This window comes from Notolepis coatsorum (assembly GCF_963971535.1).
Source record: "Notolepis coatsorum genome assembly, chromosome: 18".
Taxonomy (NCBI): domain Eukaryota; kingdom Metazoa; phylum Chordata; class Actinopteri; order Aulopiformes; family Paralepididae; genus Notolepis; species Notolepis coatsorum.
In genome coordinates, this window is record NC_140182.1 from 90,130,053 (window position 1) to 90,145,535 (window position 15,483).

Below are 15,483 nucleotides of genomic sequence, written 5' to 3' on the forward strand. Positions count from 1 at the left end.
TGGATTGTAGGCTATTGGAGCGTGGTGAGAGGATGTACAGTAGCACAGAGCTCATTGTCCTCACAAGTACGGTAATACCAAGGTGTGTCTGGCTGTTTCTCAATACTGAAGTGATCAGTGAAATTATGGCCTGTACAAGTCAACATAATACCAGACAACGTTTAAATGGCTGGGTAAAAAATAAAAGAAAAAACTGAACCCATCATTTATGTTGTTTTTGTATATAGAATAAAAATAAAAATCAATGAATAAAAGCATAACAAGGTCCTATGGGTTCACCCTTTACGATGGGATCGCCCTCTATTGGCCACTGTAATGAAAAGCCCTTTATGAATACAGTGAACCCGTAGCACCTTGTTATGCCCTGATGAAGACCAGCTGGTCGAAACATGTTGGCTTTTTAAAACGATGTAGATGTGCCACAATAAAGGCTTTTTAACTAATCTTTCTTCCTGTAATACTTTGAGTGCCTGGGATCCCGTCCTGTTCCAGTTGTCTTTTCACAAAGACCCAGGACAACTGATGAATTATTTGTGAAAACATTGTACTCACTAGAGCGCCTAGTTGAACTCTGTTGCTTAAATAAATAGCAAAGTATTTGTTATTGTGCTTAGCAACACTATCCATCAAATCAAACTCATGCTTGGAGCATCTATTGATGTACTATGGCAAACCACAAAGGACTGTTGCCTGGGAATAATTTATATGCATCATCTACTGTACATGTTTGTCATGTCCTCATTAATCTGCCATCAGCCACTATTAAAGTAATACTTGGCCCACAGACAATCAATGGATGTCCGTCAACTTTTATATTATATTAGAGGGACTGGAAGGTTAAGAACCAAATGGTGTTAGGGCGGTCAGGTGGCGTAGCGGAGATTGCGTTCGTCACCAACCCCGGAGCGGCTGGATTCGCCTGTTCGAATCCAGCTCACAGCTCCGGGGTTGTCACCAGCTTGGCTGGCCGTTCACACTAATACAATTGGCTGTATTAGAGGGTGGGAGAAGCTGGCGGGGTGGGTCTGGGTCGTTGTAAACAGCGACTCCTACAGTTCGGTCGGGGCGCCTGCTAAGCGCGGATAGGACCTGAGTGGGATAGTGTGATCCTTCCACACGCTACGCCCTCTCGGTGAGAATCCGCGCTGCCAGGTGAAAAGAAGCGGTTGATTGGCTGGACGTGTGTCGGAGGAAGCACGTGGTAGCCTCCACCATAGATATCTATAGAACACTAGATAGCTTAAGGCGGAGTCACCAGTGTCACTGAACCGCCGCCATCTTGCTCCAGTTAGCCTTGAGTGAGAGTGAGTGAGCTGCACAGACAAAAATACTCGTAACTCGCTGAAATATTGACGGATTTACAAACGGGTTGGTTTGCTATAAACATCAAAGATGTAGTTATGATACTGCATATATTATAAAAAAAAAAATTTAAAGATGTTTTTTTTTACAAACCGCTTGAATCATAGCCACGTTAATAATGCTTGTAATAAACCAAACCGTTTGTAAATCCGTCAATATTTCAGCGAGTTATGAGTATTTTTGTCTGTGCAGCTCACTCACTCTCACTCAAGGCTAACTGGAGCAAAATGGCGGCGGTTCAATGACGTCGCTCTCCATTGGCCGGCAGCGCGGGCAAGCTATCTAGTGTTCTATATATATCTATGGCCTCCACTCTCCCAGACCGACTGTGGGGGGTAAGTGCGCAGCAACCAGGAAGGGGATTGGGAATTGGCATAACGACTAACATTGGGATGGGAGAAAATCTGAGGAAAAAGGAGGGGGAAAAAGATTAAAAAATAAATTAAAAAAAAGAACCAAATGGTGTTTAGTAACCTTAGAATATCCAAAAGAATAATTCTTATTCTTCTTCATACTTGTTCATACTTCACTGTTCATACTTTTTGCGGATTAATGCTCAAATGCACAGCCCTGCTAAATATTCCATCCCACTGTATTGTTATTTTTATTCTAATTAGTGTATACTTGACCACATTGGGCACAATTGTACAGCCCTGGCCTATTTTATTTTATAATTATATTATATATATAGTATATTATATATACTTCTATTTTAATTTAGTCTATATTCCATTTTATTTTATTCTACCTTTTATTTTATTTTATCTTAATTGTCTGTCCGTTAAAGGAAAACGCCAACATTTTGGGAAATTAGCTATATTTGCCATCTTTCCTGGAGTTAGACAAAAAGATACATACCCTTTTCTTCTCTGTGCGTGCATTAGGCTTAGGGAACAGCCGCTCCGTTAGCCTAGCTTAGCTTCATCACTGGAAGTGGGTCAGACCTGTACCCTGACGTTCCCTACAGTGCCCTACAGTCACGAAATACACTCCAAATACAACTCCAAAACGCACCAAACGACCAAATCAAATTCCTTGTATGTGTAAACAACTTGGCAATAAATACCTTTCTGATTCTGATTCTGATCATCTACTTTGCTTTTGCTTGGCTACACTTCTTAAAACAAATTGATATATATATTGTGGCAGATATCAACCCCCCTCTCATGGATATATGAAGGATGGGAGATATTATTGCCACGGAAGGAGTATGAAACAATTAGGTAGCTGATTAGTACTGATATAACTCACCTGCGCATCATTAGTTCACCCACATCTCACGTGCACACACCCCAGACACACACTACAAAGACACTTGGTTAGTCAGAAGTAAGATGAGTGGAGGTGAGGTTGGAGTTGTGACATAGAGAGAGAGATTGAGATATTCAGAGTTGTGTAAGGTGACTAGGTGAGAGGTAGTGAAAGGAGAGGTGAAGGCGAGAAGGTGTTCATTGTGTACTGGACCCTAGACTGGCTGAGAAACCCCCTTGTGTACTGACCCTGGACCGGACAACTACCCTGAGTCTTGAATGACCAGACGGAGGGAATACTTTTATTATGTTTATTACCACAACACATGGCTTAACACAGGGTATACTGAGAGTGCACATTAAACAGTAGCCGGTACGGTGGCCGCTATAACCGTGTATCAAAAGGCATATAGTGAATGCTCTACATCCTCTCTCTTTAACTTGTAGTCCTGACAACAAGATAGAATATGGTTAACTGGAAACAACAATGCCATTTCTATGTCATAACTCAATGCACAATTATTTTAGATACCCAGTGTTGGGGCGGTTAGGAGGCGTAGCGGAGATTGCGTTCGTCACCAACCCCGGAGCTGTGAGCTGGATTCAGGCGAATCCAGCTCACAGCTCCGGGGTTGTCACCAGCTTGGCTGGCCGTTCACACTAATACAATTGGCAGTATTAGAGGGTGGGAGAAGCTGGCGGGGTGGGTCCGGGTCGTTGTAAACAGCGACTCCTACAGTTCGGTCGGGGCGCCTGCTAAGCGCGGATGGGACCTGAGTGGGATAGTGTGATCCTTCCACACGCTACGCCCTCTCGGAGAATATCCGCGCTGCCAGGTGAAAAGAAGCGGTTGATTGGCTGGACGTGTGTCGGAGGAAGCACGTGATAGCCTCCACTCTCCCAGATGATCTGACTGTGGGGGGTAAGTGCGCAGCGACCAGGAAGGGGATTGGGAATTGGCATAACGACTAACATTGGGATGGGAGAAAATCGGAGGAAAATGGAGGGGGAAAAAGATTAAAAAAAAGATACCCAGTGTTGGATTTCGGGTCCTCGGCTAGTAATCACCTCGTCACCTGTGGCTCTGTGAAGTTTCTGCGTTGTGTTTATCTCTAGCTCATCGTACTAGCTGATACCTGATATCTTCCTCCGTTGATGCATTTGTCTCAAAATAATTAAAGACACACTGGAAACAGGATACCTTTCCTTGGAACGTTATGTTTATTCCCATAAACATACTCTGTACAAAATGGAAACCGTTCTGAAAAGTCTTTGACTGATATTGAATTCCTTATTCTAATGATCTCTCTCTCTCTCTCTTATCAGCCCGGTGGTTGTCGCGGCCTAGTGTTATCCAAAAGCCTTCCCTGTTAGCAGGCACGCGAGAAGTCCGCGGGGAGTGGGGGTGCTGAGATATCGATCGTTTTTTTATAAAAAAAAAAAAAATTTATATAATTTTTTTTTATATAAAATATATATATTATATAATTATACTTGTAGTTGTATTGTCTGCGAGACATCGCCACCACGCAACACGTCAAAATGCTCGCTATCTGCAAACAGCTCCACTGTCTGTCATGTCATAACCAACACTCTCGTTCACTTGACTAGAGGATACTATGATGAATTGAAAATGGAGGACCCTGATGTAAACAAGACGAAAGTCTTTCTCTGGTCTGCATCCCCTTAACAATTGTATGTATTGAGCTGTAGCCTACTGTACTGTACCCATTCTGCAATCTGTTAATAAACTTTTCAATCAAACTTTTCAATCAAAACCGCTGCCCAACCGTTCTGATGCACACATCACAGCCCAGCTTACCCCACCTGGCTGTGCGCACTCCCTCTGCAATTCGTTCCCCGCATACATGATCGCCGACATGATGCAAAAGGTCTTCGATCACCCTCCCGGGGGCTCGGATAGTTCTGCTGGCTTGTTCATATATTCCTTTACTGCGAATGCAGTGTCCTAAAAGTCCAAAACTATCCCAGCCGCTGTGTCTATTTTTTTTACCAACGGATTTCCAGTTCCGCGTTGACGCTTCCAGGCCGCGTCTATTCGAATCCCAACCGGTTCATGCGTCGGCTACACGCTGTTAATAATAACACTGCATTATCGAGACAGCGCCCCTATGACGATCTGAATGAATTCCAAGAGTAGGGTAAATCTGCAGTGCCGTTCCGCTCTGTGACATGAGTAGCCTCGGTTACAAATTTGGAATAAAATCCAAAACAACCTTGCAGTTGCAGTTACACTCCCATCCAGCAGGGGGTGCTGCAGCCCCTGCCGCACCCCCCCTTCTCGCGTCCCTGCCTGTTAGCCAAAGCTAGCTCGTGGCAACCGGAGGGTGGCGGCTACGCGTCAGCTTCCCTTCCCCCACCCTCTAGCTTCTGAGGTCTCTCTGTCTACGTGTCTACGCTTCGTTTCTTAGTCTGGCTCAAACCAGAAGCACTCACAGCTATTAACTATAGTCCTTAGCAACGGCTGACCGCCCATAGCAACTGTGCAATGCATCTACATCTCCTGTCACCCACGACCCAAATTTCTCAGTCTCTCTCTCTCTCTCTACCCGGCCCCCATCACCTATAAGCGTTGACCCGACTGCCACAGCGCTGCACTGGTGTCTGTGGCTGGTGACCTTGGCCCTATCTTTAAACACCCTGCCTGCTGCTCCCACTGTCTACCGTGCAAACACATACCCTGGCTGCTGGCTACTTTTAAGATCTTTGGATCCGTCTGAGTAGATGCTGTCATCTACACATATTTACATTATGTACACATTGAAAAAACAGTGCTATTCTTTCACCAGTAATTTTTTTTTTTTTTTTTTTTTTTTAAACAACACTACAGGTGTACTGTATGCACAATGAGCGTGTGGTGCTTAACTAAAGTCCACACCAAGTTCAGCATACTCAATCGAAATATTTGGGGTTTGGCCTACTATTGCGACCTGAGCGTGTTTGGTATGTGCTCCCACTGGTGCGTGTGGGCATCAGAGCTACAGGCTCTTGAGATAAGGGTGTCTCACTGTCTGTGAGCTTGGGTCTCTCTGCAAAGGGAGTGGGAGTTTCCTCTACAGCTGGACTGAAGTGCAGCCGGTCTGCATTGTCGAACTGACCTGGAAGTGGCTCAGCTACAGGTAGGATATGTCTGCGATTTCTCCTGTACTCCCTACCTTCAGACTGGATGAGGTAAGATTTTGGTTCTTTGCATACCTCTTTTATCATGCCCATACGATTGTACCCATGGGGGGTCTGCATCCTGACTACCTCACCTTCATAAAGAGCCCGTAGTGGACTGCTCGACTTATCATAGCTCAGCTTTTGAGAGAGTATTTTCTTTTGAAGCTGGGCTTTGACTTGTTGGGTGTCGCAAGTGGTAGGCTCCAGTAGCTGTTTGCTGACTGGGAGGGTGGTGCGTGTCTGCCTTGACATGAGTCTCTGTGCAGGTGAACCTAGCTGTGCATCTCGAGGGATGTTTCTCAGATTCAGTACGTTTAAAAACGTGTCTGTTCCATCCCTTTTCAACTTTTCCATCAGCTGTTTCGGACTACGGACTGCCCTCTCAGCTAGACCGTTGCTCTGTGGGAATTCTGGGCTGCTGGTGACATGCTTAAAGTCCCACTGTGTGGCAAAGTCCTTGACCTGCTGGCTGGTATACTGCCTAGCGTTGTCCGAGATGAGTGTGTGTGGTGATCCATGGACAGAGAAGTGCCGTTTGAGTTTTGTGATGACTGAAATTGACGTGATGTCCTTGAGTTGGTCAATCTCATACCATCCAGAATATGAGTCCACGAGCACTTGATAATGTTCCCCGTTCCATTCCAGAATGTCTGTTGCCACTGTAGACCAAGGCAGGTCAGGAACCGGGTGTGGCTGGAGTGGTTCCTTCGGCTGGTGTGGCTTTGTGCTGTTGCACACAGAGCATGAGAGTACTGCATTGTCAATGTCCTTGCTCATGGTGGGCCAGAACGCTATGCCTCAGGCTCTGCGTTTGGTTGACTCTGCCCCCGGGTGGCCTCTGTGTACAATTTTCGTGTATTCACTCTGTAGGGACTGAGGCAGTGGAGGTTTCTCTATGACAACACGTGAAACACAAATTCACTCATAATTCATAATTAGTGTGGGTGACCTGGCGAAGCCAGGTTGCCACCCACACTGTAGTTATTGTACGTCTTTTTATTCTTTTTATTCTTCTTTATTATTCCACCGATTTTGCTAACACCACTCGTGCCAGAGCGTTCGCGCCCCATACACGTGAAAGGTATCAAAACGAGCGGCTTGCCTATGGCAACAGCGGTATTCGAACTTGTAAAGTTTCACCGCACCGTCTGGCTACGAATCGACTTTAAACGGTAAAATTTCGGCCCCATTGGAAATGCATTGCAATTTAGAGTGTAGCAGCTGAAATAATCTTTTTTCCCCTACCTTGGGTGAATTGCGAGTGTGATCTCAATTTTGGACGTAGAAATAAAACAAACACATCAAAACGATGACACGGCTGTCATCACAAAAGAAAAATAAATGGAATTGGACATTTCTATCTCAACTGACGACCATTTCTTTGAAGGTTCTCCTCTCCATTGACCGCCATGCAATCGCACTCTAGGAATCTCTTTTTTCACACTATTTTTTAGCCTTCTGTTCCGATCGCCGAAGGAGTGCCACAATATTGCACGAATGCCACAATATCGCACACAACCCTTCGCCTACTCGTTGTAGTGCTCCTGTGCGAGTCACAACGCTTCATCTCTTATAGTTTTCTTTTAATCAACGTGACAATGCAGTCATGTAAAGAAAATTCAGAATATGCAAGTCATTGTGCTCATGGCTGATTGGTTCAGCCTTAACAGCTGTGAGGCTCAGGGCTCATGGCTCAGCTGACCTGCCAATGACATCATCCACTTAACCCATCATTGCCCATCACTGTGTTGCAGTACTGAATTGCTGGACAGCGCCCTTTCAAAAACTCGGAAAATTCCGAAAACTCTGAAAAATCCGAAAACTCTGAAAAATCAAAAATCCAAAAAAGTTCAAAAACTGAAAAGTCCGAAAACCCGAAAACTCGGAAAAATCCAAAAACTGAAAATTCCGAAAACTCGGAAACATCAAAAATCCGAAAAAGTTCAAAAACTCTGAAAAGTCCGAAAACCCGAAAACTCGGAAAAATCCGAAAACTCTGAAAATTCTGAAAACTCGGAAACATCAAAAATCCGAAAAAGTTCAAAAACTCGGAAAAGTCAGAAAACCGGAAAAATCCGAAAACTCGGAAAATTCCGAAAACTCGGAAAAATCCAAAAGAAAATTAAAACTCGGAAAAGTCAGATCTTCAAATGGTCTATGTTGACCACTCCCCCGATCATTAGGCCACGCCCCCTTTTTGTATCCTTTGAACCGTTTGTCATAGACCCTCTCCCGTTGGCCGGCGGTGCACAGGCGTCACCCACACTTTCACAATTTCCCCCACGCGGAATTGTCTAGTTATTATTAATTTACATATACCTACCTATATATATATATTAAAAAAAAAATATATATATATATATATATTTTTTTTAATTATTATTATTATTATTTTTTTTATTATAAATGTTTTCCTCTGTAAAAAAATGCCAGTGAATTTTTTTCTTCTTCAAAAATGGCCAAAATTTACCGCTCTGAGCAGACCTGCACTGCAGTAATTATTCGTGCAGAATATCTGCACAGGTTGACCAGGGTTAAATAAATAATAAATAACAGCCAATCAAAATAGGCTATTAATGTCATCTAAGCACGGTCTGTGCAGTTAAACTCTTGCCATTGAATGGAGGATTGATTGATTGACAGCCCTTGACATCCAATAATACACAGAGGTTGAATGATTGGCAGCCTTGCAAATCCAATCAGAGATTGCTGCATCGCACAGTCAAAACGGGTCCAGCTGCAGGTTCGGAGGTTAGGTTTAGCTCGGGCCAATCTCAAGTTTCTCAAGTTTCTTTATTAGTTGTCATACAGAAGTACAGAATACTTTTATACAAAATGTAACAGAAAGAAGCATTTTGTATAAAAGTATTCTGTACTTCTGTATGACAACTAATAAAGAAACTTGAGAAACTTGAGATTGGCCCGAGCTAAACCTAACCTCCGAACCTGCAGCTGGACCCGTTTTGACTGTGTGAAACATAGCAAGCTAGTAGTTTAGTAAGCTGTGTACAGCTATAACAACACAGGCGCCAACATTAGGACCGAAGTATAAACCAGCAACTGAGCAACATGAAGAAGTATGCAATCTCATTTCTAAGTTATGACGATTTTTCTTTTATTAAAAAAATTATAATATATATACATTTTTTTTTTTTACTTTTTAAATTATTTTATCTGGATTGAACATGATTTGTGGAACTCCCTCTGGTGTTGTGGTCGTGGTATTCACTGACCTTTGGGAAGTATTTTGACATGCACATGGGTATCTTAGTGGTGTAGTGTATCTTGTAGACCAGGCCCATTGCAAGTTGCTGTACTCTGTCGTCTACTCTAAGCCATCCTAGGTTGTAAAAGTGGGCAGGGGTGAGGTGGGTTTTAAGAGTAAGGTCAAGCAGTAGTCTGACCAGTTTGTTTTGTGATGTTTGTAATCTTGTTTTTAGTGCCTTTGAGGTGCTTTGGTACCATGAGGTGCAAGCATAGTCGTAGTACCCTTGAATGAGTGCTCCTGTTAGAGTCTTCAAGGTATTCTTGTTTATCAGAGAGGAGATCCGGCACAGGAATCTAGTTCGTTGGTTGACTTAGTTTTATTACATTGGATCCCATTTTGTCACAGGAAAGATTTGCCTCTATAGGATGGAACCCAGGTAGGTAATTTCATCTTTCCTTTTAAGATAAGATAAGATATTCCTTTATTGATCCCCTAGGGGAAATTCAGGCATCATAGCAGCATGGGGGAAGGGGGGGGGGGGGTACAGGTAGTGAAAACAACACAAGCAGTGTAAACAAATAGGTCAATATAATTTACTATCTAACTAACTGAAATATATTTTCACAGTGTCACATAAGGTGCAGTATGCATAAGGTAGTGTTATAATTTACTATCTAACTAACTGAAATATACATTATTCATTATTCACAGTATCACAATATCCACATAAGGTGCAGTATGCATAAGGTAGTGTTATTGTCCTACTTGGGTTCCTATTAGTTCTAGGTCGATGTCTGGCAGCAGTCCCTGCCCACTGTTGTGGAGCCTGATGGCCACTGGTATGAAGGACTGTCCGAGGCGGTTAGTTGAGTGTCGGGGGGGTATGAGTCTGTGGCTTCCTTGTCACCTTCACCTAATATGTTTTGATCTGGTCAGGTGCGCTGTCACCTAATATGTTTTGATCTGATCAGGTGCGCTGTCACCTAATATGTTTTGATCTGGTCAGGTGCGCTGTCACCTAATATGATTTCATCTGGTCAGGTGCGCTGTCACCTAATATGATTTCATCTGGTCAGGTGCGCTGTCACCTAATGTTAATATGTTTTCATCTGTGTCCACTGACCACTGACACACAGTGGGGGATGTTTTAAAAATATAATTTAATATATAATATAATATAATAATTTGTGCTTCACCTAAAAATTTGGTCAGCAGCCTCCACTGGACTGAGGGATAACTATTTGGTGACCTTTCATTACGATTCCTTCTTCCATGGTCAGCTCATCCCAGAAGGGGAAGAAAGGACCAATGGCTGGTGGAGCGCTGCGCTGTTTGGTGGGCCATCCATGTTTGACAACAGCGGTGAGTTCTGTATCGTTAGTGGCTTAGCTTGGCATCGCCTTCTGCACTATCTCGCGTACGTGCACGCGTACTGAATAAACCACAAATGTACCTCTAATACCAGTATTAGTCTGACCACACCCCTCATCAGCTTACCTTCATAAGCAGGTGTGTGGTCACCTGCTCTCCTCCTTCTCGCTTTCACCACAAGGAAGAGGTGCCTCGGTAGATCCCCACACTTGACACCATGATGGAAGAAATTGGATTAGGAACAGCTTGGGAAACAAGGATACGTTGACATCATATCTTTATTTTCTCTCTCACTATTTTCGAGAAAATACGGCGATATTGTCTTCGTACTGGAGTGTCTAGAAGATGATGATCATTCTACAAACCCTCCACCGGTTTTCGTATTGGGAGCACGCCGCTGCATGCTTCTCAACTGCAGTTCCTTGCTGTGTTTGTTGGGGTGAAACCTGTCAGGCCACAGCTGAACTGTCGGACATGCCGCTGTTGTGAGGAGCGGTGCGTTCCAGGTTGGGTGAGTAGTGTTTGCTGGCGGGCTCCACTTGTCTGTTAGTGCTATGGGGGCTACTTGACAAAGTTTATGGAAACCGGCCCCAGGCTAGGGTCCTTTGTTTAGCCGTCTAGGCGACAGAAGGCCTTGGTCTGGCGACCATTATAGTTTTAACTAGTGGGCCGCGACCATTGACACTGGTGATCCCTGTGTGTTCTGGACGAGTGGATTCTCTCTGTCACCGTGTTAAGACCCCATCTTTCATATCCAAATGAGAGTATTCCTTCACGAGGGGATATGTGCATGTAATGTGCGATAGCGGCAGATTCATGTTCAAAGTCAGCTATACAGGCCAGTTGGTACTGTGCTGATTCCGCCGGACGTGTTAATGTCACCGTTGTGAAGCGGTGTTGACGTCTTGTTTTCTCTTTTCTCTTAAAAAGTGAGGAGGGTTCAGAACGGCGGCCTGTCTGGGTGAGTGTTATGTCATTGTTTACATGTTCATAGCTTACGGTTAGCCGGTCGGTGGCCTGGCGCGGGGTAGCTTGGCTTCTCGCGCGCCGCCGGGAGCTCGCTCCTGATCGCGTGCGTCGTAGATCGGCGTCTCGCGAGCGGAAGCAATAGCACCCGAACGGTTGGAGCAGCCGTTAGCTTGATGCTATTCTGTTGAACGTGCTTTGATTTTTAACATGTTTTACACTCTTGACCACGACGTCATCCTTGACAGGGGATGTTCGTCAACCCTGCCCGAGCCTAGACGGGGATTGCGTCAACAAAGAGGACTGTAGCGACTGGTGGAGCGGCGACGCTGCCCGGATCGAACAACACGGGACGGCTGTGTTCTACGGTGGCTTGTGACTGCACTTCGCTGATCTGCGTTCCGGGCAGGTACGGGGTTGGCCAGACCTCATAAACACGTCTTCTGGTTTTACCTTGCTAAAATGTATTGTGAATAACGGTGTTTTTTCCCAAAACGTGTGTTGTTGCAATGCATTTGAGATACGTTGCGGGTTGTGTGTGAGCTGTTTTTGTCACTGGCAGTTAGCTTCTCCGTGCAGGTCGTGATGTATTGATCTGGTTGTTGTGTGAGAAACATCATGGTGTTTATGTGTACCGTGTACTCACTACTAAGGCAACTAACCTATGAAGCTATGCTTGGTGACGAGTGAGTAAAAGAATGTTCTTTCTCAGACTGTAATGACAATGAACAGTGAGTTCACACATTAACAGGTTTTCCTGTTTTGACTGGCCGTATTGAGGGTAAAATAGGAGGATTGTGTTTCCCCCCCCGGTTCCCTGGGGACTTTATCACCTCCTATCAGACATGTTGTGCATTAATTGTGTCTTTTGTGTGGTAGGGATACGATGTAACTCTCAGCTTGATTGCTGAGGTTGTGCTAAATCTGCTGGAGAAACTTATTTCCTAAAGGGAAATTGGTTTGGTTGCTGTCATGTGTGCTTAGCAAGGCCTGTGGTCGATACTAATCAAGAATGATGTATTCTCTCATTGTGAAAAAAACGGCGTTCCTCTGTTGAGTGTTTTTGCCATTTTTTGTAGGTGATGATGGGTTGTGTGTGTCATGTGACCTACAACTGGGTTGTACTGGCCACAGAAGCACATGTGTATGTTGGACCGGGGTTCTTAGAGCCCTCTCTATTCTGTGTTTTTCCTTAGTAAAAATCAGATAGCAGGTTAGCTCGTGCGCTGTGTGGAGCTGTGAAACGCTTCATAGAGCTGACTATGACTGTGTCATATTCTCTTTTTGTCGTTACGTCGTATCATGGGTGTGGGGTCGTAAAGGGGTGAACTGGTAACCTTTCCTCTCCCCATTGTTCTGTCGGTCAGGGGTACACCCCCTGTCCTTCAAGGTTCCCGTCACGTGGCGGTTCGGCACGTTACGGGGGGGGGGGGGGGGGGGGGGGGGGAGGGAGTTCCTGGTCCCACGGCCTGGTATATTGGGCGTGTGCACCGCAGGAATTCCCCCGCCATAGAGTACGTCACCGTGCGCGTCTCTGTTGGTAGGACTTCCGTGTGCTGTTCAGGTCCATGTGATGGATCTGTTTTCAGGGGGGGTGGTCAGGGCTCCTCCTCACCAAGCGCCTACTCAGGCCTTCTGTGAGTTCGGACTCCTTCTTCCATGTGAGGAAGCCTCCATCAGAGTACAGAGCCTTCCTCCTCAGATTGTCAAAGTGAGTGGACCCTCTAGAAGGGTCCTTTTCTATTGTATGTATATTCGATTCAATTCGTTTATTGAGTGTGTATGGGTTCGGTGCCTCTTCCCCGGAGGCCCTAAAACCAGTTTTTTACATGGCTCATGGTGCAATATATTCTTTTCAATCTGTACAGCTCGCGTGGGAAGTCTCTCTGGGGATCCCCGTCTCTTTCCTATGGGAGGGTGGTGGGATGTAAAAATGTGAACATTTTTTACCCCGGCTGTGTAGACTGGGATACATACTGTTGATGCTTCCTTCTTTCTATTCCAGAAGTGTTGGAGTTAGGGAGTGTCACACCCCTCTTGTCGTTCCCCTGGGCGCCTTGGGGATTCAATGACAGGTCTAAATAGCCTGTTCATTGATGGGGGTGTGTCCCGACGCACGTATAGTGCTAGCTCGCTGTAAACAGGCGATTGACTGGCACGCCTTAGTTGCTTGTGGTTGAAACAGCGTTTTTATAAAGCAACTGAGATGGGGGTTTTTCCTCTTCCGGCGACCACATCCCATGACCTGGGTGGGTTGTCGACGGATTCTCGTTCATGTCTGGGGGATGATGACGGGATGGATCTGAACATATGTAGTGGGGTCTCACGCCCTTGGGGTGGGCCACCAGGCGCGGTTCGTCCCGACGTCTGGGTGGCGCCTTCTTTTCATGTTAAGATCAACACGCATATCTGCCCTTCTCCTGGAGTAGGCATGTCGGCGTGGTTAGGGCACGGGACTGGTTCTGGTCACGCTGGTCCAGATCAGTTGAACCCGTTGTCCGCCGGGGATGCAGATCTGCTGTTCTGGTACCCTGAGGGACTTGGGCTTTTTTCAGGGGGAAAAATGCCAGGTCGGTCTGGGTGTCACAGGGTTAAGCGCTATGGAGACCCTGGTTGGGTATGTTTTTACTCAGCACTGTCGTCATGGCTTACAGCCATGCCATTCTGTACGCGCTCGATCTCGTCAGATCTCGGCCGCTACACAGGTTGGTCCTGGTTAGTACTTGGTTGGGAGACCGCCGGGGAATACCAGGTACGGTGTGCTTAGGGGCTGGTTCTCCATTGTTTTTCGCTCCTCTCTCACGCATGGCGAAGAGGGGCCTGTGGGGGTGGTTTTTTGACCTCCTCTGGTGACCCTGTGCTTCCCGTACCGCCAGGCCCGGTCCGAAGTGATGTTTGCGACCCGTAGGCCTGGGTTAACCCTTTTTGGAAACTGAAACACTTGTACTGCGGTATAGCCGGTGTATACCCGCAGGTGTGTTTTGGAGTTTTTTCTTGAGGGGTTATAGGAACAACCACCGCATTGGGTAACACCGAGGTGGTTGATTCCCTGGTGTGTTGGAGCAGTGTCAACTCCCGGGTTCACCGTTTGAGGGTGCCCCTGCACGTTCATGACGTCTGCCAATCGTGTCAGCCTTCTCTGCCTCGACCCCTCTGGGTGGGGGTTGTTAAATGGAGGCTTGGTCATGCAACACCGCCAGCTTACGCTCCTTCCGCCGGGGCGGCTGTGTTCAGCTGTCCCCTCTGGCGCCTGTCTCGTCCGCAGTCTCCAGGCTAGGGTTAACAGCCTGTTGCCTGGTTTTTCCCCGGTGCGCTGCCTGCTTCCGTTGGTTAACCTTTTTTGTGTGCTTATGGCCATGCTGACTGCCTATTCTGCAGGGTCAGTGTGCCAGGCGGTGTACTATTGGGGGGACGGGGCCCGCTCGGCTTACGGCCATACCGACCTGAACACGCCCGGTCTCGTCCGATCTCGGAAGCTGGGCAGGTTCTGGCCTGGTTGGTTCCGCCTGGGAATACCAGGTGCAGTAACTGAGGGGCCTTTGTCCGAATACGCTGGCGATGTGGGGGGCGGGGCACTACGTGCCCACCTGGTGGGGTCTTGATGCTGGCATCATGGACTTCTCCGGGCCCCCATTCCAGGGAGTCCAGTCCTTTTGGTGGGTCTGGGTCTTCCTTCGTGCTCCGCTGCTACGGCCTTGCCACGGGGTTGGGTTTGCCCTTGACCCCGTGATTCTGGGGGCAGTAACGAGGTTGTTCCTCCGTTCGTTCCCGGGTGGCATGCGGGTTGTGCGTGTGTGTAGTCGTGGGGTCAAGCCACGGTCTGCTCACCCTGTGCGTTGAGTTGCTTGAGTGCCTCTTCGCACGGTCGGGTCCGTCGTCCTCCCGTGACGTCCCTAATAGGGGGGCTACCCTCCATTAGGGGGGGTCGGGGGGGCTCGGCCCTCCCTGTTCTGATGGTTTTGGGGGGCTGTCAGCGGGGTGTATTTGTCAGCCAAGTGGCTCCGCTTGGCCTCCCTTGTGCAGAAGGCGATGCCAAGCTAAGCCACTAACGATACAGAACGTTAGGTTATGACTATAACCAAGTTCTGTTAGTTAGGGGCGATGCTTGGCATCGGACGCCGCTGCAGCCCTTGTCCTCACCTT